This window comes from Phyllobates terribilis, unplaced genomic scaffold, assembly GCF_046119375.1.
Source record: "Phyllobates terribilis strain yellow unplaced genomic scaffold, ASM4611937v1 Scaffold_249__1_contigs__length_2872098, whole genome shotgun sequence".
In the NCBI taxonomy this organism is placed as follows: domain Eukaryota; kingdom Metazoa; phylum Chordata; class Amphibia; order Anura; family Dendrobatidae; genus Phyllobates; species Phyllobates terribilis.
Window position 1 is genome coordinate 585,625 of NW_027363009.1, and position 19,946 is coordinate 605,570.

General features: G+C 45.3%; 14 non-coding genes and 1 pseudogene across 14 annotated transcripts; all 15 read right to left on the reverse strand.

The window, feature by feature from the left end:
• Positions 1 to 380: 380 nt before the first annotated feature.
• On the reverse strand, positions 381 to 472 carry LOC141218426 (U2 spliceosomal RNA; annotated as a pseudogene).
• Positions 473 to 1,591: 1,119 nt separating this feature from the next.
• LOC141218182 (U2 spliceosomal RNA) lies at positions 1,592 to 1,782 on the reverse strand. The gene has a single exon (XR_012286940.1). It is a non-coding gene; the product is annotated as a U2 spliceosomal RNA (small nuclear RNA).
• Positions 1,783 to 2,903: 1,121 nt separating this feature from the next.
• On the reverse strand, positions 2,904 to 3,094 carry LOC141218183 (U2 spliceosomal RNA). Its single transcript, XR_012286941.1, has one exon. It is a non-coding gene; the product is annotated as a U2 spliceosomal RNA (small nuclear RNA).
• A 1,120-nt stretch (positions 3,095 to 4,214) lies between these two features.
• Positions 4,215 to 4,405, reverse strand: LOC141218637 (U2 spliceosomal RNA). Its single transcript, XR_012287332.1, has one exon. It is a non-coding gene; the product is annotated as a U2 spliceosomal RNA (small nuclear RNA).
• Positions 4,406 to 5,526: 1,121 nt separating this feature from the next.
• On the reverse strand, positions 5,527 to 5,717 carry LOC141218638 (U2 spliceosomal RNA). The gene has a single exon (XR_012287333.1). It is a non-coding gene; the product is annotated as a U2 spliceosomal RNA (small nuclear RNA).
• A 1,120-nt stretch (positions 5,718 to 6,837) lies between these two features.
• On the reverse strand, positions 6,838 to 7,028 carry LOC141218275 (U2 spliceosomal RNA). Its single transcript, XR_012287028.1, has one exon. It is a non-coding gene; the product is annotated as a U2 spliceosomal RNA (small nuclear RNA).
• Positions 7,029 to 8,150: 1,122 nt separating this feature from the next.
• LOC141218639 (U2 spliceosomal RNA) lies at positions 8,151 to 8,341 on the reverse strand. Its single transcript, XR_012287334.1, has one exon. It is a non-coding gene; the product is annotated as a U2 spliceosomal RNA (small nuclear RNA).
• A 1,124-nt stretch (positions 8,342 to 9,465) lies between these two features.
• On the reverse strand, positions 9,466 to 9,656 carry LOC141218640 (U2 spliceosomal RNA). Its single transcript, XR_012287335.1, has one exon. It is a non-coding gene; the product is annotated as a U2 spliceosomal RNA (small nuclear RNA).
• A 1,121-nt stretch (positions 9,657 to 10,777) lies between these two features.
• LOC141218641 (U2 spliceosomal RNA) lies at positions 10,778 to 10,968 on the reverse strand. Its single transcript, XR_012287336.1, has one exon. It is a non-coding gene; the product is annotated as a U2 spliceosomal RNA (small nuclear RNA).
• Positions 10,969 to 12,087: 1,119 nt separating this feature from the next.
• LOC141218642 (U2 spliceosomal RNA) lies at positions 12,088 to 12,278 on the reverse strand. The gene has a single exon (XR_012287337.1). It is a non-coding gene; the product is annotated as a U2 spliceosomal RNA (small nuclear RNA).
• Positions 12,279 to 13,398: 1,120 nt separating this feature from the next.
• LOC141218643 (U2 spliceosomal RNA) lies at positions 13,399 to 13,589 on the reverse strand. Its single transcript, XR_012287338.1, has one exon. It is a non-coding gene; the product is annotated as a U2 spliceosomal RNA (small nuclear RNA).
• A 1,122-nt stretch (positions 13,590 to 14,711) lies between these two features.
• Positions 14,712 to 14,902, reverse strand: LOC141218500 (U2 spliceosomal RNA). The gene has a single exon (XR_012287197.1). It is a non-coding gene; the product is annotated as a U2 spliceosomal RNA (small nuclear RNA).
• A 1,127-nt stretch (positions 14,903 to 16,029) lies between these two features.
• Positions 16,030 to 16,220, reverse strand: LOC141218644 (U2 spliceosomal RNA). The gene has a single exon (XR_012287339.1). It is a non-coding gene; the product is annotated as a U2 spliceosomal RNA (small nuclear RNA).
• A 1,119-nt stretch (positions 16,221 to 17,339) lies between these two features.
• On the reverse strand, positions 17,340 to 17,530 carry LOC141218645 (U2 spliceosomal RNA). The gene has a single exon (XR_012287340.1). It is a non-coding gene; the product is annotated as a U2 spliceosomal RNA (small nuclear RNA).
• Positions 17,531 to 18,650: 1,120 nt separating this feature from the next.
• On the reverse strand, positions 18,651 to 18,841 carry LOC141218646 (U2 spliceosomal RNA). The gene has a single exon (XR_012287341.1). It is a non-coding gene; the product is annotated as a U2 spliceosomal RNA (small nuclear RNA).
• Positions 18,842 to 19,946: the final 1,105 nt, after the last annotated feature.

The following is a 19,946-nucleotide window of genomic DNA, read 5'->3' on the forward strand; positions in this document are numbered from 1 at the left end:
GTAGGACGTGACACACGTGAATAAGTGGACACACAGTGACAAAGAAATTAAATAAATAGTGAAGGTTTCACAGTATAATACTGCCCGGACCTTCGACCGGGAATTGAAAAATTCCCCATCCTAAGGCCAGAAGGCCCGGAATAAGGGTGTGTGCGAAGAAAGAAAATTTGAAGTGCTTGTGCAAATGTGCCATAAACTCAAGTGGGGTTCCCAATCCCAGTGAGTTAAGGCACCCCAGGGTCACCACTCCTGGGGCACTTCACACTTCGGGCTTTCGATCTTCCCCGGCCCAATGGCGTCGATCCTGGGGGGCCATGCTTTCCACCAGATGACTATATTAGCCACCTGGCGTACTAACAAGCGCCTAAACCCCAGTGTGCATAATGTATCAATCTACTAGGGCGGCCAACATCCAAAACCGCCTTTTCGAAAGATACTACACTTGATCTTAGCCAAAAGGCCGAGAAGCGATAACCAGAATTGGTTTCCGACTACGGTGCCACCCAAGGATTCTGAAAAGTCCATTTGTGGAGATGGCCACCTGGACTCCCGTTAAGAAGACATGCTGTCAACCTCTAGATCCCTCACATGCCTGCACTTTTCGGCTTGCTGCTGCTGCAATCCACGCGTTTTAGATCTGCATAACTCCACCTCTTTTAGCACAGTACCCTCAACCCCCGGCTGTTCCCACCCGCCTCAACACCGTTGGAAGGGAGGAGAACCAATTAAGGCGGGGGGGGGTGGAACGAGCAGCTGTCTACCCTTAGCAGGAGGGTTGCTGATTAATTACCTCTCCTGCTGCTGCTGCTGCTGGCTGTCCAGCAGCAGACTGAAGGTGGCTGCTGCTGTGCGCAGGTATATAAAGGCTCAGAGCCTATTATGACACGCGCAGCCAGCGTTCCATTGCCACATTCCGTCTACTGCAGGCGGGATACCTGGATGGCTGAATGTCACTGAGAAGCTCACAGAGACCGCCATAAGCAACAGTTTAAAAGAATGCCACAGACTAATCAACCAAACTTTTTGGGTTGGTTTCTCTTTTATAGTCTGCAGGCATTAAATGAAAGAAGTCAGTGTTCCAGCAGAGGGAGACAACGTTTCAGAAAAGGCATTGTAGCAAACCAAAAAAGAAATTTTAAGCGCAGCAGAGTAACCAGCTCACATACCTGTTAGCTCAGGTGAGTTTAAAAGGCTGCTGTTGATAACAAGGGCATTTGCTAAATAGATGGTGTGTGTGCAACAATATACTGAAAGGTCAATTATATTGTGCAGCTTATCTCACCACCTGTAGTTATTTAGGTGAAAGCTCCAAAATGCTTGCCTAATATGTCTGTTTATCCAAAAGGAAGTATAGAGGGAGAGCTAGATAGATAGCATTGCATTACATTACATTACATGGCAATGCAATGCACAGTTGCTGAAGTTGAACCAAAATGAGCTTGTCATCTGGCTTCTGCAACTTTTAACATGAAAAATCCAATGAGGAGAAGAAAAGCAAAGCCAAAGAGTCCATCCCAAAATCCGACAAACAAGCAAAATGAACAAAAAGCATTGAATTCAATTCTTTCTGATTTTAGAAACTGCATTAAAGAAGGGGTGCACCGGTCCTGGAGATACTGCAATACCAGGTCAATGCGTGGAGTGGACAGAGCTAGCTCTTTTTCCATCTCCCTGTTCTAAAAATCCATTTAATATATGGTCCCCAGATAGGGGACGTATCAGATATTAAACTGATAAGAACAGATACTACACTTGATCTTAGCCAAAAGGCCGAGAAGCGATAACCAGAATTGGTTTCCGACTACGGTGCCACCCAAGGATTCTGAAAAGTCCATTTGTGGAGATGGCCACCTGGACTCCCGTTAAGAAGACATGCTGTCAACCTCTAGATCCCTCACATGCCTGCACTTTTCGGCTTGCTGCTGCTGCAATCCACGCGTTTTAGATCTGCATAACTCCACCTCTTTTAGCACAGTACCCTCAACCCCCGGCTGTTCCCACCCGCCTCAACACCGTTGGAAGGGAGGAGAACCAATTAAGGCGGGGGGGGGGGTGGAACGAGCAGCTGTCTACCCTTAGCAGGAGGGTTGCTGATTAATTACCTCTCCTGCTGCTGCTGCTGCTGGCTGTCCAGCAGCAGACTGAAGGTGGCTGCTGCTGTGCGCAGGTATATAAAGGCTCAGAGCCTATTATGACACGCGCAGCCAGCGTTCCATTGCCACATTCCGTCTACTGCAGGCGGGATACCTGGATGGCTGAATGTCACTGAGAAGCTCACAGAGACCGCCATAAGCAACAGTTTAAAAGAATGCCACAGACTAATCAACCAAACTTTTTGGGTTGGTTTCTCTTTTATAGTCTGCAGGCATTAAATGAAAGAAGTCAGTGTTCCAGCAGAGGGAGACAACGTTTCAGAAAAGGCATTGTAGCAAACCAAAAAAGAAATTTTAAGCGCAGCAGAGTAACCAGCTCACATACCTGTTAGCTCAGGTGAGTTTAAAAGGTTGCTGTTGATAACAAGGGCATTTGCTAAATAGGTGGTGTGTGTGCAACAATATACTGAAAGGTCAATTATATTGTGCAGCTTATCTCACCACCTGTAGTTATTTAGGTGAAAGCTCCAAAATGCTTGCCTAATATGTCTGTTTATCCAAAAGGAAGTATAGAGGGAGAGCTAGATAGATAGCATTGCATTACATTACATTACATGGCAATGCAATGCACAGTTGCTGAAGTTGAACCAAAATGAGCTTGTCATCTGGCTTCTGCAACTTTTAACATGAAAAATCCAATGAGGAGAAGAAAAGCAAAGCCAAAGAGTCCATCCCAAAATCCGACAAACAAGCAAAATGAACAAAAAGCATTGAATTCAATTCTTTCTGATTTTAGAAACTGCATTAAAGAAGGGGTGCACCGGTCCTGGAGATACTGCAATACCAGGTCAATGCGTGGAGTGGACAGAGCTAGCTCTTTTTCCATCTCCCTGTTCTAAAAATCCATTTAATATATGGTCCCCAGATAGGGGACGTATCAGATATTAAACTGATAAGAACAGATACTACACTTGATCTTAGCCAAAAGGCCGAGAAGCGATAACCAGAATTGGTTTCCGACTACGGTGCCACCCAAGGATTCTGAAAAGTCCATTTGTGGAGATGGCCACCTGGACTCCCGTTAAGAAGACATGCTGTCAACCTCTAGATCCCTCACATGCCTGCACTTTTCGGCTTGCTGCTGCTGCAATCCACGCGTTTTAGATCTGCATAACTCCACCACTTTTAGCACAGTACCCTCAACCCCTGGCTGTTCCCACCCGCCTCAACACCGTTGGAAGGGGGGAGAACCAATTAAGGCGGGGGGGGGGTGGAACGAGCAGCTGTCTACCCTTAGCAGGAGGGTTGCTGATTAATTACCTCTCCTGCTGCTGCTGCTGCTGGCTGTCCAGCAGCAGACTGAAGGTGGCTGCTGCTGTGCGCAGGTATATAAAGGCTCAGAGCCTATTATGACACGCGCAGCCAGCGTTCCATTGCCACATTCCGTCTACTGCAGGCGGGATACCTGGATGGCTGAATGTCACTGAGAAGCTCACAGAGACCGCCATAAGCAACAGTTTAAAAGAATGCCACAGACTAATCAACCAAACTTTTTGGGTTGGTTTCTCTTTTATAGTCTGCAGGCATTAAATGAAAGAAGTCAGTGTTCCAGCAGAGGGAGACAACGTTTCAGAAAAGGCATTGTAGCAAACCAAAAAAGAAATTTTAAGCGCAGCAGAGTAACCAGCTCACATACCTGTTAGCTCAGGTGAGTTTAAAAGGCTGCTGTTGATAACAAGGGCATTTGCTAAATAGATGGTGTGTGTGCAACAATATACTGAAAGGTCAATTATATTGTGCAGCTTATCTCACCACCTGTAGTTATTTAGGTGAAAGCTCCAAAATGCTTGCCTAATATGTCTGTTTATCCAAAAGGAAGTATAGAGGGAGAGCTAGATAGATAGCATTGCATTACATTACATTACATGGCAATGCAATGCACAGTTGCTGAAGTTGAACCAAAATGAGCTTGTCATCTGGCTTCTGCAACTTTTAACATGAAAAATCCAATGAGGAGAAGAAAAGCAAAGCCAAAGAGTCCATCCCAAAATCCGACAAACAAGCAAAATGAACAAAAAGCATTGAATTCAATTCTTTCTGATTTTAGAAACTGCATTAAAGAAGGGGTGCACCGGTCCTGGAGATACTGCAATACCAGGTCAATGCGTGGAGTGGACAGAGCAAGCTCTTTTTCCATCTCCCTGTTCTAAAAATCCATTTAATATATGGTCCCCAGATAGGGGACGTATCAGATATTAAACTGATAAGAACAGATACTACACTTGATCTTAGCCAAAAGGCCGAGAAGCGATAACCAGAATTGGTTTCCGACTACGGTGCCACCCAAGGATTCTGAAAAGTCCATTTGTGGAGATGGCCACCTGGACTCCCGTTAAGAAGACATGCTGTCAACCTCTAGATCCCTCACATGCCTGCACTTTTCGGCTTGCTGCTGCTGCAATCCACGCGTTTTAGATCTGCATAACTCCACCTCTTTTAGCACAGTACCCTCAACCCCCGGCTGTTCCCACCCGCCTCAACACCGTTGGAAGGGAGGAGAACCAATTAAGGCGGGGGGGGGGGTGGAACGAGCAGCTGTCTACCCTTAGCAGGAGGGTTGCTGATTAATTACCTCTCCTGCTGCTGCTGCTGCTGGCTGTCCAGCAGCAGACTGAAGGTGGCTGCTGCTGTGCGCAGGTATATAAAGGCTCAGAGCCTATTATGACACGCGCAGCCAGCGTTCCATTGCCACATTCCGTCTACTGCAGGCGGGATACCTGGATGGCTGAATGTCACTGAGAAGCTCACAGAGACCGCCATAAGCAACAGTTTAAAAGAATGCCACAGACTAATCAACCAAACTTTTTGGGTTGGTTTCTCTTTTATAGTCTGCAGGCATTAAATGAAAGAAGTCAGTGTTCCAGCAGAGGGAGACAACGTTTCAGAAAAGGCATTGTAGCAAACCAAAAAAGAAATTTTAAGCGCAGCAGAGTAACCAGCTCACATACCTGTTAGCTCAGGTGAGTTTAAAAGGCTGCTGTTGATAACAAGGGCATTTGCTAAATAGATGGTGTGTGTGCAACAATATACTGAAAGGTCAATTATATTGTGCAGCTTATCTCACCACCTGTAGTTATTTAGGTGAAAGCTCCAAAATGCTTGCCTAATATGTCTGTTTATCCAAAAGGAAGTATAGAGGGAGAGCTAGATAGATAGCATTGCATTACATTACATTACATGGCAATGCAATGCACAGTTGCTGAAGTTGAACCAAAATGAGCTTGTCATCTGGCTTCTGCAACTTTTAACATGAAAAATCCAATGAGGAGAAGAAAAGCAAAGCCAAAGAGTCCATCCCAAAATCCGACAAACAAGCAAAATGAACAAAAAGCATTGAATTCAATTCTTTCTGATTTTAGAAACTGCATTAAAGAAGGGGTGCACCGGTCCTGGAGATACTGCAATACCAGGTCAATGCGTGGAGTGGACAGAGCAAGCTCTTTTTCCATCTCCCTGTTCTAAAAATCCATTTAATATATGGTCCCCAGATAGGGGACGTATCAGATATTAAACTGATAAGAACAGATACTACACTTGATCTTAGCCAAAAGGCCGAGAAGCGATAACCAGAATTGGTTTCCGACTACGGTGCCACCCAAGGATTCTGAAAAGTCCATTTGTGGAGATGGCCACCTGGACTCCCGTTAAGAAGACATGCTGTCAACCTCTAGATCCCTCACATGCCTGCACTTTTCGGCTTGCTGCTGCTGCAATCCACGCGTTTTAGATCTGCATCACTCCACCTCTTTTAGCACAGTACCCTCAACCCCCGGCTGTTCCCACCCGCCTCAACACCGTTGGAAGGGAGGAGAACCAATTAAGGCGGGGGGGGGGTGGAACGAGCAGCTGTCTACCCTTAGTAGGAGGGTTGCTGATTAATTACCTCTCCTGCTGCTGCTGCTGCTGGCTGTCCAGCAGCAGACTGAAGGTGGCTGCTGCTGTGCGCAGGTATATAAAGGCTCAGAGCCTATTATGACACGCGCAGCCAGCGTTCCATTGCCACATTCCGTCTACTGCAGGCGGGATACCTGGATGGCTGAATGTCACTGAGAAGCTCACAGAGACCGCCATAAGCAACAGTTTAAAAGAATGCCACAGACTAATCAACCAAACTTTTTGGGTTGGTTTCTCTTTTATAGTCTGCAGGCATTAAATGAAAGAAGTCAGTGTTCCAGCAGAGGGAGACAACGTTTCAGAAAAGGCATTGTAGCAAACCAAAAAAGAAATTTTAAGCGCAGCAGAGTAACCAGCTCACATACCTGTTAGCTCAGGTGAGTTTAAAAGGCTGCTGTTGATAACAAGGGCATTTGCTAAATAGATGGTGTGTGTGCAACAATATACTGAAAGGTCAATTATATTGTGCAGCTTATCTCACCACCTGTAGTTATTTAGGTGAAAGCTCCAAAATGCTTGCCTAATATGTCTGTTTATCCAAAAGGAAGTATAGAGGGAGAGCTAGATAGATAGCATTGCATTACATTACATTACATGGCAATGCAATGCACAGTTGCTGAAGTTGAACCAAAATGAGCTTGTCATCTGGCTTCTGCAACTTTTAACATGAAAAATCCAATGAGGAGAAGAAAAGCAAAGCCAAAGAGTCCATCCCAAAATCCGACAAACAAGCAAAATGAACAAAAAGCATTGAATTCAATTCTTTCTGATTTTAGAAACTGCATTAAAGAAGGGGTGCACCGGTCCTGGAGATACTGCAATACCAGGTCAATGCGTGGAGTGGACAGAGCAAGCTCTTTTTCCATCTCCCTGTTCTAAAAATCCATTTAATATATGGTCCCGAGATAGGGGACGTATCAGATATTAAACTGATAAGAACAGATACTACACTTGATCTTAGCCAAAAGGCCGAGAAGCGATAACCAGAATTGGTTTCCGACTACGGTGCCACCCAAGGATTCTGAAAAGTCCATTTGTGGAGATGGCCACCTGGACTCCCGTTAAGAAGACATGCTGTCAACCTCTAGATCCCTCACATGCCTGCACTTTTCGGCTTGCTGCTGCTGCAATCCACGCGTTTTAGATCTGCATAACTCCACCTCTTTTAGCACAGTACCCTCAACCCCCGGCTGTTCCCACCCGCCTCAACACCGTTGGAAGGGAGGAGAACCAATTAAGGCGGGGGGGGGGGGTGGAACGAGCAGCTGTCTACCCTTAGCAGGAGGGTTGCTGATTAATTACCTCTCCTGCTGCTGCTGCTGCTGGCTGTCCAGCAGCAGACTGAAGGTGGCTGCTGCTGTGCGCAGGTATATAAAGGCTCAGAGCCTATTATGACACGCGCAGCCAGCGTTCCATTGCCACATTCCGTCTACTGCAGGCGGGATACCTGGATGGCTGAATGTCACGGAGAAGCTCACAGAGACCGCCATAAGCAACAGTTTAAAAGAATGCCACAGACTAATCAACCAAACTTTTTGGGTTGGTTTCTCTTTTATAGTCTGCAGGCATTAAATGAAAGAAGTCAGTGTTCCAGCAGAAGGAGACAACGTTTCAGAAAAGGCATTGTAGCAAACCAAAAAAGAAATTTTAAGCGCAGCAGAGTAACCAGCTCACATACCTGTTAGCTCAGGTGAGTTTAAAAGGCTGCTGTTGATAACAAGGGCATTTGCTAAATAGATGGTGTGTGTGCAACAATATACTGAAAGGTCAATTATATTGTGCAGCTTATCTCACCACCTGTAGTTATTTAGGTGAAAGCTCCAAAATGCTTGCCTAATATGTCTGTTTATCCAAAAGGAAGTATAGAGGGAGAGCTAGATAGATAGCATTGCATTACATTACATTACATGGCAATGCAATGCACAGTTGCTGAAGTTGAACCAAAATGAGCTTGTCATCTGGCTTCTGCAACTTTTAACATGAAAAATCCAATGAGGAGAAGAAAAGCAAAGCCAAAGAGTCCATCCCAAAATCCGACAAACAAGCAAAATGAACAAAAAGCATTGAATTCAATTCTTTCTGATTTTAGAAACTGCATTAAAGAAGGGGTGCACCGGTCCTGGAGATACTGCAATACCAGGTCAATGCGTGGAGTGGACAGAGCAAGCTCTTTTTCCATCTCCCTGTTCTAAAAATCCATTTAATATATGGTCCCCAGATAGGGGACGTATCAGATATTAAACTGATAAGAACAGATACTACACTTGATCTTAGCCAAAAGGCCGAGAAGCGATAACCAGAATTGGTTTCCGACTACGGTGCCACCCAAGGATTCTGAAAAGTCCATTTGTGGAGATGGCCACCTGGACTCCCGTTAAGAAGACATGCTGTCAACCTCTAGATCCCTCACATGCCTGCACTTTTCGGCTTGCTGCTGCTGCAATCCACGCGTTTTAGATCTGCATAACTCCACCTCTTTTAGCACAGTACCCTCAACCCCCGGCTGTTCCCACCCGCCTCAACACCGTTGGAAGGGAGGAGAACCAATTAAGGCGGGGGGGGGGGGGGTGGAACGAGCAGCTGTCTACCCTTAGCAGGAGGGTTGCTGATTAATTACCTCTCCTGCTGCTGCTGCTGCTGGCTGTCCAGCAGCAGACTGAAGGTGGCTGCTGCTGTGCGCAGGTATATAAAGGCTCAGAGCCTATTATGACACGCGCAGCCAGCGTTCCATTGCCACATTCCGTCTACTGCAGGCGGGATACCTGGATGGCTGAATGTCACTGAGAAGCTCACAGAGACCGCCATAAGCAACAGTTTAAAAGAATGCCACAGACTAATCAACCAAACTTTTTGGGTTGGTTTCTCTTTTATAGTCTGCAGGCATTAAATGAAAGAAGTCAGTGTTCCAGCAGAGGGAGACAACGTTTCAGAAAAGGCATTGTAGCAAACCAAAAAAGAAATTTTAAGCGCAGCAGAGTAACCAGCTCACATACCTGTTAGCTCAGGTGAGTTTAAAAGGCTGCTGTTGATAACAAGGGCATTTGCTAAATAGATGGTGTGTGTGCAACAATATACTGAAAGGTCAATTATATTGTGCAGCTTATCTCACCACCTGTAGTTATTTAGGTGAAAGCTCCAAAATGCTTGCCTAATATGTCTGTTTATCCAAAAGGAAGTATAGAGGGAGAGCTAGATAGATAGCATTGCATTACATTACATTACATGGCAATGCAATGCACAGTTGCTGAAGTTGAACCAAAATGAGCTTGTCATCTGGCTTCTGCAACTTTTAACATGAAAAATCCAATGAGGAGAAGAAAAGCAAAGCCAAAGGGTCCATCCCAAAATCCGACAAACAAGCAAAATGAACAAAAAGCATTGAATTCAATTCTTTCTGATTTTAGAAACTGCATTAAAGAAGGGGTGCACCGGTCCTGGAGATACTGCAATACCAGGTCAATGCGTGGAGTGGACAGAGCAAGCTCTTTTTCCATCTCCCTGTTCTAAAAATCCATTTAATATATGGTCCCCAGATAGGGGACGTATCAGATATTAAACTGATAAGAACAGATACTACACTTGATCTTAGCCAAAAGGCCGAGAAGCGATAACCAGAATTGGTTTCCGACTACGGTGCCACCCAAGGATTCTGAAAAGTCCATTTGTGGAGATGGCCACCTGGACTCCCGTTAAGAAGACATGCTGTCAACCTCTAGATCCCTCACATGCCTGCACTTTTCGGCTTGCTGCTGCTGCAATCCACGCGTTTTAGATCTGCATAACTCCACCTCTTTTAGCACAGTACCCTCAACCCCCGGCTGTTCCCACCCGCCTCAACACCGTTGGAAGGGAGGAGAACCAATTAAGGCGGGGGGGGGGCTGGAACGAGCAGCTGTCTACCCTTAGCAGGAGGGTTGCTGATTAATTACCTCTCCTGCTGCTGCTGCTGCTGGCTGTCCAGCAGCAGACTGAAGGTGGCTGCTGCTGTGCGCAGGTATATAAAGGCTCAGAGCCTATTATGACACGCGCAGCCAGCGTTCCATTGCCACATTCCGTCTACTGCATGCGGGATGCCTGGATGGCTGAATGTCACTGAGAAGCTCACAGAGACCGCCATAAGCAACAGTTTAAAAGAATGCCACAGACTAATCAACCAAACTTTTTGGGTTGGTTTCTCTTTTATAGTCTGCAGGCATTAAATGAAAGAAGTCAGTGTTCCAGCAGAGGGAGACAACGTTTCAGAAAAGGCATTGTAGCAAACCAAAAAAGAAATTTTAAGCGCAGCAGAGTAACCAGCTCACATACCTGTTAGCTCAGGTGAGTTTAAAAGGCTGCTGTTGATAACAAGGGCATTTGCTAAATAGATGGTGTGTGTGCAACAATATACTGAAAGGTCAATTATATTGTGCAGCTTATCTCACCACCTGTAGTTATTTAGGTGAAAGCTCCAAAATGCTTGCCTAATATGTCTGTTTATCCAAAAGGAAGTATAGAGGGAGAGCTAGATAGATAGCAATGCATTACATTACATTACATGGCAATGCAATGCACAGTTGCTGAAGTTGAACCAAAATGAGCTTGTCATCTGGCTTCTGCAACTTTTAACATGAAAAATCCAATGAGGAGAAGAAAAGCAAAGCCAAAGAGTCCATCCCAAAATCCGACAAACAAGCAAAATGAACAAAAAGCATTGAATTCAATTCTTTCTGATTTTAGAAACTGCATTAAAGAAGGGGTGCACCGGTCCTGGAGATACTGCAATACCAGGTCAATGCGTGGAGTGGACAGAGCAAGCTCTTTTTCCATCTCCCTGTTCTAAAAATCCATTTAATATATGGTCCCCAGATAGGGGACGTATCAGATATTAAACTGATAAGAACAGATACTACACTTGATCTTAGCCAAAAGGCCGAGAAGCGATAACCAGAATTGGTTTCCGACTACGGTGCCACCCAAGGATTCTGAAAAGTCCATTTGTGGAGATGGCCACCTGGACTCCCGTTAAGAAGACATGCTGTCAACCTCTAGATCCCTCACATGCCTGCACTTTTCGGCTTGCTGCTGCTGCAATCCACGCGTTTTAGATCTGCATAACTCCACCTCTTTTAGCACAGTACCCTCAACCCCCGGCTGTTCCCACCCGCCTCAACACCGTTGGAAGGGAGGAGAACCAATTAAGGCGGGGGGGGGTGGAACGAGCAGCTGTCTACCCTTAGCAGGAGGGTTGCTGATTAATTACCTCTCCTGCTGCTGCTGCTGCTGGCTGTCCAGCAGCAGACTGAAGGTGGCTGCTGCTGTGCGCAGGTATATAAAGGCTCAGAGCCTATTATGACACGCGCAGCCAGCGTTCCATTGCCACATTCCGTCTACTGCAGGCGGGATACCTGGATGGCTGAATGTCACTGAGAAGCTCACAGAGACCGCCATAAGCAACAGTTTAAAAGAATGCCACAGACTAATCAACCAAACTTTTTGGGTTGGTTTCTCTTTTATAGTCTGCAGGCATTAAATGAAAGAAGTCAGTGTTCCAGCAGAGGGAGACAACGTTTCAGAAAAGGCATTGTAGCAAACCAAAAAAGAAATTTTAAGCGCAGCAGAGTAACCAGCTCACATACCTGTTAGCTCAGGTGAGTTTAAAAGGCTGCTGTTGATAACAAGGGCATTTGCTAAATAGATGGTGTGTGTGCAACAATATACTGAAAGGTCAATTATATTGTGCAGCTTATCTCACCACCTGTAGTTATTTAGGTGAAAGCTCCAAAATGCTTGCCTAATATGTCTGTTTATCCAAAAGGAAGTATAGAGGGAGAGCTAGATAGATAGCATTGCATTACATTACATTACATGGCAATGCAATGCACAGTTGCTGAAGTTGAACCAAAATGAGCTTGTCATCTGGCTTCTGCAACTTTTAACATGAAAAATCCAATGAGGAGAAGAAAAGCAAAGCCAAAGAGTCCATCCCAAAATCCGACAAACAAGCAAAATGAGCAAAAAGCATTGAATTCAATTCTTTCTGATTTTAGAAACTGCATTAAAGAAGGGGTGCACCGGTCCTGGAGATACTGCAATACCAGGTCAATGCGTGGAGTGGACAGAGCAAGCTCTTTTTCCATCTCCCTGTTCTAAAAATCCATTTAATATATGGTCCCCAGATAGGGGACGTATCAGATATTAAACTGATAAGAACAGATACTACACTTGATCTTAGCCAAAAGGCCGAGAAGCGATAACCAGAATTGGTTTCCGACTACGGTGCCACCCAAGGATTCTGAAAAGTCCATTTGTGGAGATGGCCACCTGGACTCCCGTTAAGAAGACATGCTGTCAACCTCTAGATCCCTCACATGCCTGCACTTTTCGGCTTGCTGCTGCTGCAATCCACGCGTTTTAGATCTGCATAACTCCACCTCTTTTAGCACAGTACCCTCAACCCCCGGCTGTTCCCACCCGCCTCAACACCGTTGGAAGGGAGGAGAACCAATTAAGGCGGGGGGGGGGTGGAACGAGCAGCTGTCTACCCTTAGCAGGAGGGTTGCTGATTAATTACCTCTCCTGCTGCTGCTGCTGCTGGCTGTCCAGCAGCAGACTGAAGGTGGCTGCTGCTGTGCGCAGGTATATAAAGGCTCAGAGCCTATTATGACACGCGCAGCCAGCGTTCCATTGCCACATTCCGTCTACTGCAGGCGGGATACCTGGATGGCTGAATGTCACTGAGAAGCTCACAGAGACCGCCATAAGCAACAGTTTAAAAGAATGCCACAGACTAATCAACCAAACTTTTTGGGTTGGTTTCTCTTTTATAGTCTGCAGGCATTAAATGAAAGAAGTCAGTGTTCCAGCAGAGGGAGACAACGTTTCAGAAAAGGCATTGTAGCAAACCAAAAAAGAAATTTTAAGCGCAGCAGAGTAACCAGCTCACATACCTGTTAGCTCAGGTGAGTTTAAAAGGCTGCTGTTGATAACAAGGGCATTTGCTAAATAGATGGTGTGTGTGCAACAATATACTGAAAGGTCAATTATATTGTGCAGCTTATCTCACCACCTGTAGTTATTTAGGTGAAAGCTCCAAAATGCTTGCCTAATATGTCTGTTTATCCAAAAGGAAGTATAGAGGGAGAGCTAGATAGATAGCATTGCATTACATTACATTACATGGCAATGCAATGCACAGTTGCTGAAGTTGAACCAAAATGAGCTTGTCATCTGGCTTCTGCAACTTTTAACATGAAAAATCCAATGAGGAGAAGAAAAGCAAAGCCAAAGAGTCCATCCCAAAATCCGACAAACAAGCAAAATGAACAAAAAGCATTGAATTCAATTCTTTCTGATTTTAGAAACTGCATTAAAGAAGGGGTGCACCGGTCCTGGAGATACTGCAATACCAGGTCAATGCGTGGAGTGGACAGAGCAAGCTCTTTTTCCATCTCCCTGTTCTAAAAATCCATTTAATATATGGTCCCCAGATAGGGGACGTATCAGATATTAAACTGATAAGAACAGATACTACACTTGATCTTAGCCAAAAGGCCGAGAAGCGATAACCAGAATTGGTTTCCGACTATGGTGCCACCCAAGGATTCTGAAAAGTCCATTTGTGGAGATGGCCACCTGGACTCCCGTTAAGAAGACATGCTGTCAACCTCTAGATCCCTCACATGCCTGCACTTTTCGGCTTGCTGCTGCTGCAATCCACGCGTTTTAGATCTGCATAACTCCACCTCTTTTAGCACAGTACCCTCAACCCCCGGCTGTTCCCACCCGCCTCAACACCGTTGGAAGGGAGGAGAACCAATTAAGGCGGGGGGGGGGGGTGGAACGAGCAGCTGTCTACCCTTAGCAGGAGGGTTGCTGATTAATTACCTCTCCTGCTGCTGCTGCTGCTGGCTGTCCAGCAGCAGACTGAAGGTGGCTGCTGCTGTGCGCAGGTATATAAAGGCTCAGAGCCTATTATGACACGCGCAGCCAGCGTTCCATTGCCACATTCCGTCTACTGCAGGCGGGATACCTGGATGGCTGAATGTCACTGAGAAGCTCACAGAGACCGCCATAAGCAACAGTTTAAAAGAATGCCACAGACTAATCAACCAAACTTTTTGGGTTGGTTTCTCTTTTATAGTCTGCAGGCATTAAATGAAAGAAGTCAGTGTTCCAGCAGAGGGAGACAACGTTTCAGAAAAGGCATTGTAGCAAACCAAAAAAGAAATTTTAAGCGCAGCAGAGTAACCAGCTCACATACCTGTTAGCTCAGGTGAGTTTAAAAGGCTGCTGTTGATAACAAGGGCATTTGCTAAATAGATGGTGTGTGTGCAACAATATACTGAAAGGTCAATTATATTGTGCAGCTTATCTCACCACCTGTAGTTATTTAGGTGAAAGCTCCAAAATGCTTGCCTAATATGTCTGTTTATCCAAAAGGAAGTATAGAGGGAGAGCTAGATAGATAGCATTGCATTACATTACATTACATGGCAATGCAATGCACAGTTGCTGAAGTTGAACCAAAATGAGCTTGTCATCTGGCTTCTGCAACTTTTAACATGAAAAATCCCATGAGGAGAAGAAAAGCAAAGCCAAAGAGTCCATCCCAAAATCCGACAAACAAGCAAAATGAACAAAAAGCATTGAATTCAATTCTTTCTGATTTTAGAAACTGCATTAAAGAAGGGGTGCACCGGTCCTGGAGATACTGCAATACCAGGTCAATGCGTGGAGTGGACAGAGCAAGCTCTTTTTCCATCTCCCTGTTCTAAAAATCCATTTAATATATGGTCCCCAGATAGGGGACATATCAGATATTAAACTGATAAGAACAGATACTACACTTGATCTTAGCCAAAAGGCCGAGAAGCGATAACCAGAATTGGTTTCCGACTACGGTGCCACCCAAGGATTCTGAAAAGTCCATTTGTGGAGATGGCCACCTGGACTCCCGTTAAGAAGACATGCTGTCAACCTCTAGATCCCTCACATGCCTGCACTTTTCGCCTTGCTGCTGCTGCAATCCACGCGTTTTAGATCTGCATAACTCCACCTCTTTTAGCACAGTACCCTCAACCCCCGGCTGTTCCCACCCGCCTCAACACCGTTGGAAGGGAGGAGAACCAATTAAGGCGGGGGGGGGGGGGGGGGTGGAACGAGCAGCTGTCTACCCTTAGCAGGAGGGTTGCTGATTAATTACCTCTCCTGCTGCTGCTGCTGCTGGCTGTCCAGCAGCAGACTGAAGGTGGCTGCTGCTGTGCGCAGGTATATAAAGGCTCAGAGCCTATTATGACACGCGCAGCCAGCGTTCCATTGCCACATTCCGTCTACTGCAGGCGGGATACCTGGATGGCTGAATGTCACTGAGAAGCTCACAGAGACCGCCATAAGCAACAGTTTAAAAGAATGCCACAGACTAATCAACCAAACTTTTTGGGTTGGTTTCTCTTTTATAGTCTGCAGGCATTAAATGAAAGAAGTCAGTGTTCCAGCAGAGGGAGACAACGTGTCAGAAAAGGCATTGTAGCAAACCAAAAAAGAAATTTTAAGCGCAGCAGAGTAACCAGCTCACATACCTGTTAGCTCAGGTGAGTTTAAAAGGCTGCTGTTGATAACAAGGGCATTTGCTAAATAGATGGTGTGTGTGCAACAATATACTGAAAGGTCAATTATATTGTGCAGCTTATCTCACCACCTGTAGTTATTTAGGTGAAAGCTCCAAAATGCTTGCCTAATATGTCTGTTTATCCAAAAGGAAGTATAGAGGGAGAGCTAGATAGATAGCATTGCATTACATTACATTACATGGCAATGCAATGCACAGTTGCTGAAGTTGAACCAAAATGAGCTTGTCATCTGGCTTCTGCAACTTTTAACATGAAAAATCCAATGAGGAGAAGAAAAGCAAAGCCAAAGAGTCCATCCCAAAATCCGACAAACAAGCAAAATGAACAAAAAGCATTGAATTCAATTCTTTCTGATTTTAGAAACTGCATTAAAGAAGGGGTGCACCGGTCCTGGAGATACTGCAATACCAGGTCAATGCGTGGAGTGGACAGAGCAAGCTCTTTTTCCATCTCCCTGTTCTAAAAATCCATTTAATATATGGTCCCCAGATAGGGGACGTATCAGATATTAAACTGATAAGAACAGATACTACACTTGATCTTAGCCAAAAGGCCGAGAAGCGATAACCAGAATTGGTTTCCGACTACGGTGCCACCCAAGGATTCTGAAAAGTCCATTTGTGGAGATGGCCACCTGGACTCCCGTTAAGAAGACATGCTGTCAACCTCTAGATCCCTCACATGCCTGCACTTTTCGGCTTGCTGCTGCTGCAATCCACGCGTTTTAGATCTGCATAACTCCACCTCTTTTAGCACAGTACCCTCAACCCCCGGCTGTTCCCACCCGCCTCAACACCGTTGGAAGGGAGGAGAACCAATTAAGGCGGGGGGGGGTGGAACGAGCAGCTGTCTACCCTTAGCAGGAGGGTTGCTGATTAATTACCTCTCCTGCTGCTGCTGCTGCTGGCTGTCCAGCAGCAGACTGAAGGTGGCTGCTGCTGTGCGCAGGTATATAAAGGCTCAGAGCCTATTATGACACGCGCAGCCAGCGTTCCATTGCCACATTCCGTCTACTGCAGGCGGGATACCTGGATGGCTGAATGTCACTGAGAAGCTCACAGAGACCGCCATAAGCAACAGTTTAAAAGAATGCCACAGACTAATCAACCAAACTTTTTGGGTTGGTTTCTCTTTTATAGTCTGCAGGCATTAAATGAAAGAAGTCAGTGTTCCAGCAGAGGGAGACAACGTTTCAGAAAAGGCATTGTAGCAAACCAAAAAAGAAATTTTAAGCGCAGCAGAGTAACCAGCTCACATACCTGTTAGCTCAGGTGAGTTTAAAAGGCTGCTGTTGATAACAAGGGCATTTGCTAAATAGATGGTGTGTGTGCAACAATATACTGAAAGGTCAATTATATTGTGCAGCTTATCTCACCACCTGTAGTTATTTAGGTGAAAGCTCCAAAATGCTTGCCTAATATGTCTGTTTATCCAAAAGGAAGTATAGAGGGAGAGCTAGATAGATAGCATTGCATTACATTACATTACATGGCAATGCAATGCACAGTTGCTGAAGTTGAACCAAAATGAGCTTGTCATCTGGCTTCTGCAACTTTTAACATGAAAAATCCAATGAGGAGAAGAAAAGCAAAGCCAAAGAGTCCATCCCAAAATCCGACAAACAAGCAAAATGAACAAAAAGCATTGAATTCAATTCTTTCTGATTTTAGAAACTGCATTAAAGAAGGGGTGCACCGGTCCTGGAGATACTGCAATACCAGGTCAATGCGTGGAGTGGACAGAGCAAGCTCTTTTTCCATCTCCCTGTTCTAAAAATCCATTTAATATATGGTCCCCAGATAGGGGACGTATCAGATATTAAACTGATAAGAACAGATACTACACTTGATCTTAGCCAAAAGGCCGAGAAGCGATAACCAGAATTGGTTTCCGACTACGGTGCCACCCAAGGATTCTGAAAAGTCCATTTGTGGAGATGGCCACCTGGACTCCCGTTAAGAAGACATGCTGTCAACCTCTAGATCCCTCACATGCCTGCACTTTTCGGCTTGCTGCTGCTGCAATCCACGCGTTTTAGATCTGCATAACTCCACCTCTTTTAGCACAGTACCCTCAACCCCCGGCTGTTCCCACCCGCCTCAACACCGTTGGAAGGGAGGAGAACCAATTAAGGCGGGGGCGGGGTGGAACGAGCAGCTGTCTACCCTTAGCAGGAGGGTTGCTGATTAATTACCTCTCCTGCTGCTGCTGCTGCTGGCTGTCCAGCAGCAGACTGAAGGTGGCTGCTGCTGTGCGCAGGTATATAAAGGCTCAGAGCCTATTATGACACGCGCAGCCAGCGTTCCATTGCCACATTCCGTCTACTGCAGGCGGGATACCTGGATGGCTGAATGTCACTGAGAAGCTCACAGAGACCGCCATAAGCAACAGTTTAAAAGAATGCCACAGACTAATCAACCAAACTTTTTGGGTTGGTTTCTCTTTTATAGTCTGCAGGCATTAAATGAAAGAAGTCAGTGTTCCAGCAGAGGGAGACAACGTTTCAGAAAAGGCATTGTAGCAAACCAAAAAAGAAATTTTAAGCGCAGCAGAGTAACCAGCTCACATACCTGTTAGCTCAGGTGAGTTTAAAAGGCTGCTGTTGATAACAAGGGCATTTGCTAAATAGATGGTGTGTGTGCAACAATATACTGAAAGGTCAATTATATTGTGCAGCTTATCTCACCACCTGTAGTTATTTAGGTGAAAGCTCCAAAATGCTTGCCTAATATGTCTGTTTATCCAAAAGGAAGTATAGAGGGAGAGCTAGATAGATAGCATTGCATTACATTACATTACATGGCAATGCAATGCACAGTTGCTGAAGTTGAACCAAAATGAGCTTGTCATCTGGCTTCTGCAACTTTTAACATGAAAAATCCAATGAGGAGAAGAAAAGCAAAGCCAAAGAGTCCATCCCAAAATCCGACAAACAAGCAAAATGAACAAAAAGCATTGAATTCAATTCTTTCTGATTTTAGAAACTGCATTAAAGAAGGGGTGCACCGGTCCTGGAGATACTGCAATACCAGGTCAATGCGTGGAGTGGACAGAGCAAGCTCTTTTTCCATCTCCCTGTTCTAAAAATCCATTTAATATATGGTCCCCAGATAGGGGACGTATCAGATATTAAACTGATAAGAACAGATACTACACTTGATCTTAGCCAAAAGGCCGAGAAGCGATAACCAGAATTGGTTTCCGACTACGGTGCCACCCAAGGATTCTGAAAAGTCCATTTGTGGAGATGGCCACCTGGACTCCCGTTAAGAAGACATGCTGTCAACCTCTAGATCCCTCACATGCCTGCACTTTTCGGCTTGCTGCTGCTGCAATCCACGCGTTTTAGATCTGCATAACTCCACCTCTTTTAGCACAGTACCCTCAACCCCCGGCTGTTCCCACCCGCCTCAACACCGTTGGAAGGGAGGAGAACCAATTAAGGCGGGGGGGGGGTGGAACGAGCAGCTGTCTACCCTTAGCAGGAGGGTTGCTGATTAATTACCTCTCCTGCTGCTGCTGCTGCTGGCTGTCCAGCAGCAGACTGAAGGTGGCTGCTGCTGTGCGCAGGTATATAAAGGCTCAGAGCCTATTATGACACGCGCAGCCAGCGTTTCATTGCCACATTCCGTCTACTGCAGGCGGGATACCTGGATGGCTGAATGTCACTGAGAAGCTCACAGAGACCGCCATAAGCAACAGTTTAAAAGAATGCCACAGACTAATCAACCAAACTTTTTGGGTTGGTTTCTCTTTTATAGTCTGCAGGCATTAAATGAAAGAAGTCAGTGTTCCAGCAGAGGGAGACAACGTTTCAGAAAAGGCATTGTAGCAAACCAAAAAAGAAATTTTAAACGCAGCAGAGTAACCAGCTCACATACCTGTTAGCTCAGGTGAGTTTAAAAGGCTGCTGTTGATAACAAGGGCATTTGCTAAATAGATGGTGTGTGTGCAACAATATACTGAAAGGTCAATTATATTGTGCAGCTTATCTCACCACCTGTAGTTATTTAGGTGAAAGCTCCAAAATGCTTGCCTAATATGTCTGTTTATCCAAAAGGAAGTATAGAGGGAGAGCTAGATAGATAGCATTGCATTACATTACATTACATGGCAATGCAATGCACAGTTGCTGAAGTTGAACCAAAATGAGCTTGTCATCTGGCTTCTGCAACTTTTAACATGAAAAATCCAATGAGGAGAAGAAAAGCAAAGCCAAAGAGTCCATCCCAAAATCCGACAAACAAGCAAAATGAACAAAAAGCATTGAATTCAATTCTTTCTGATTTTA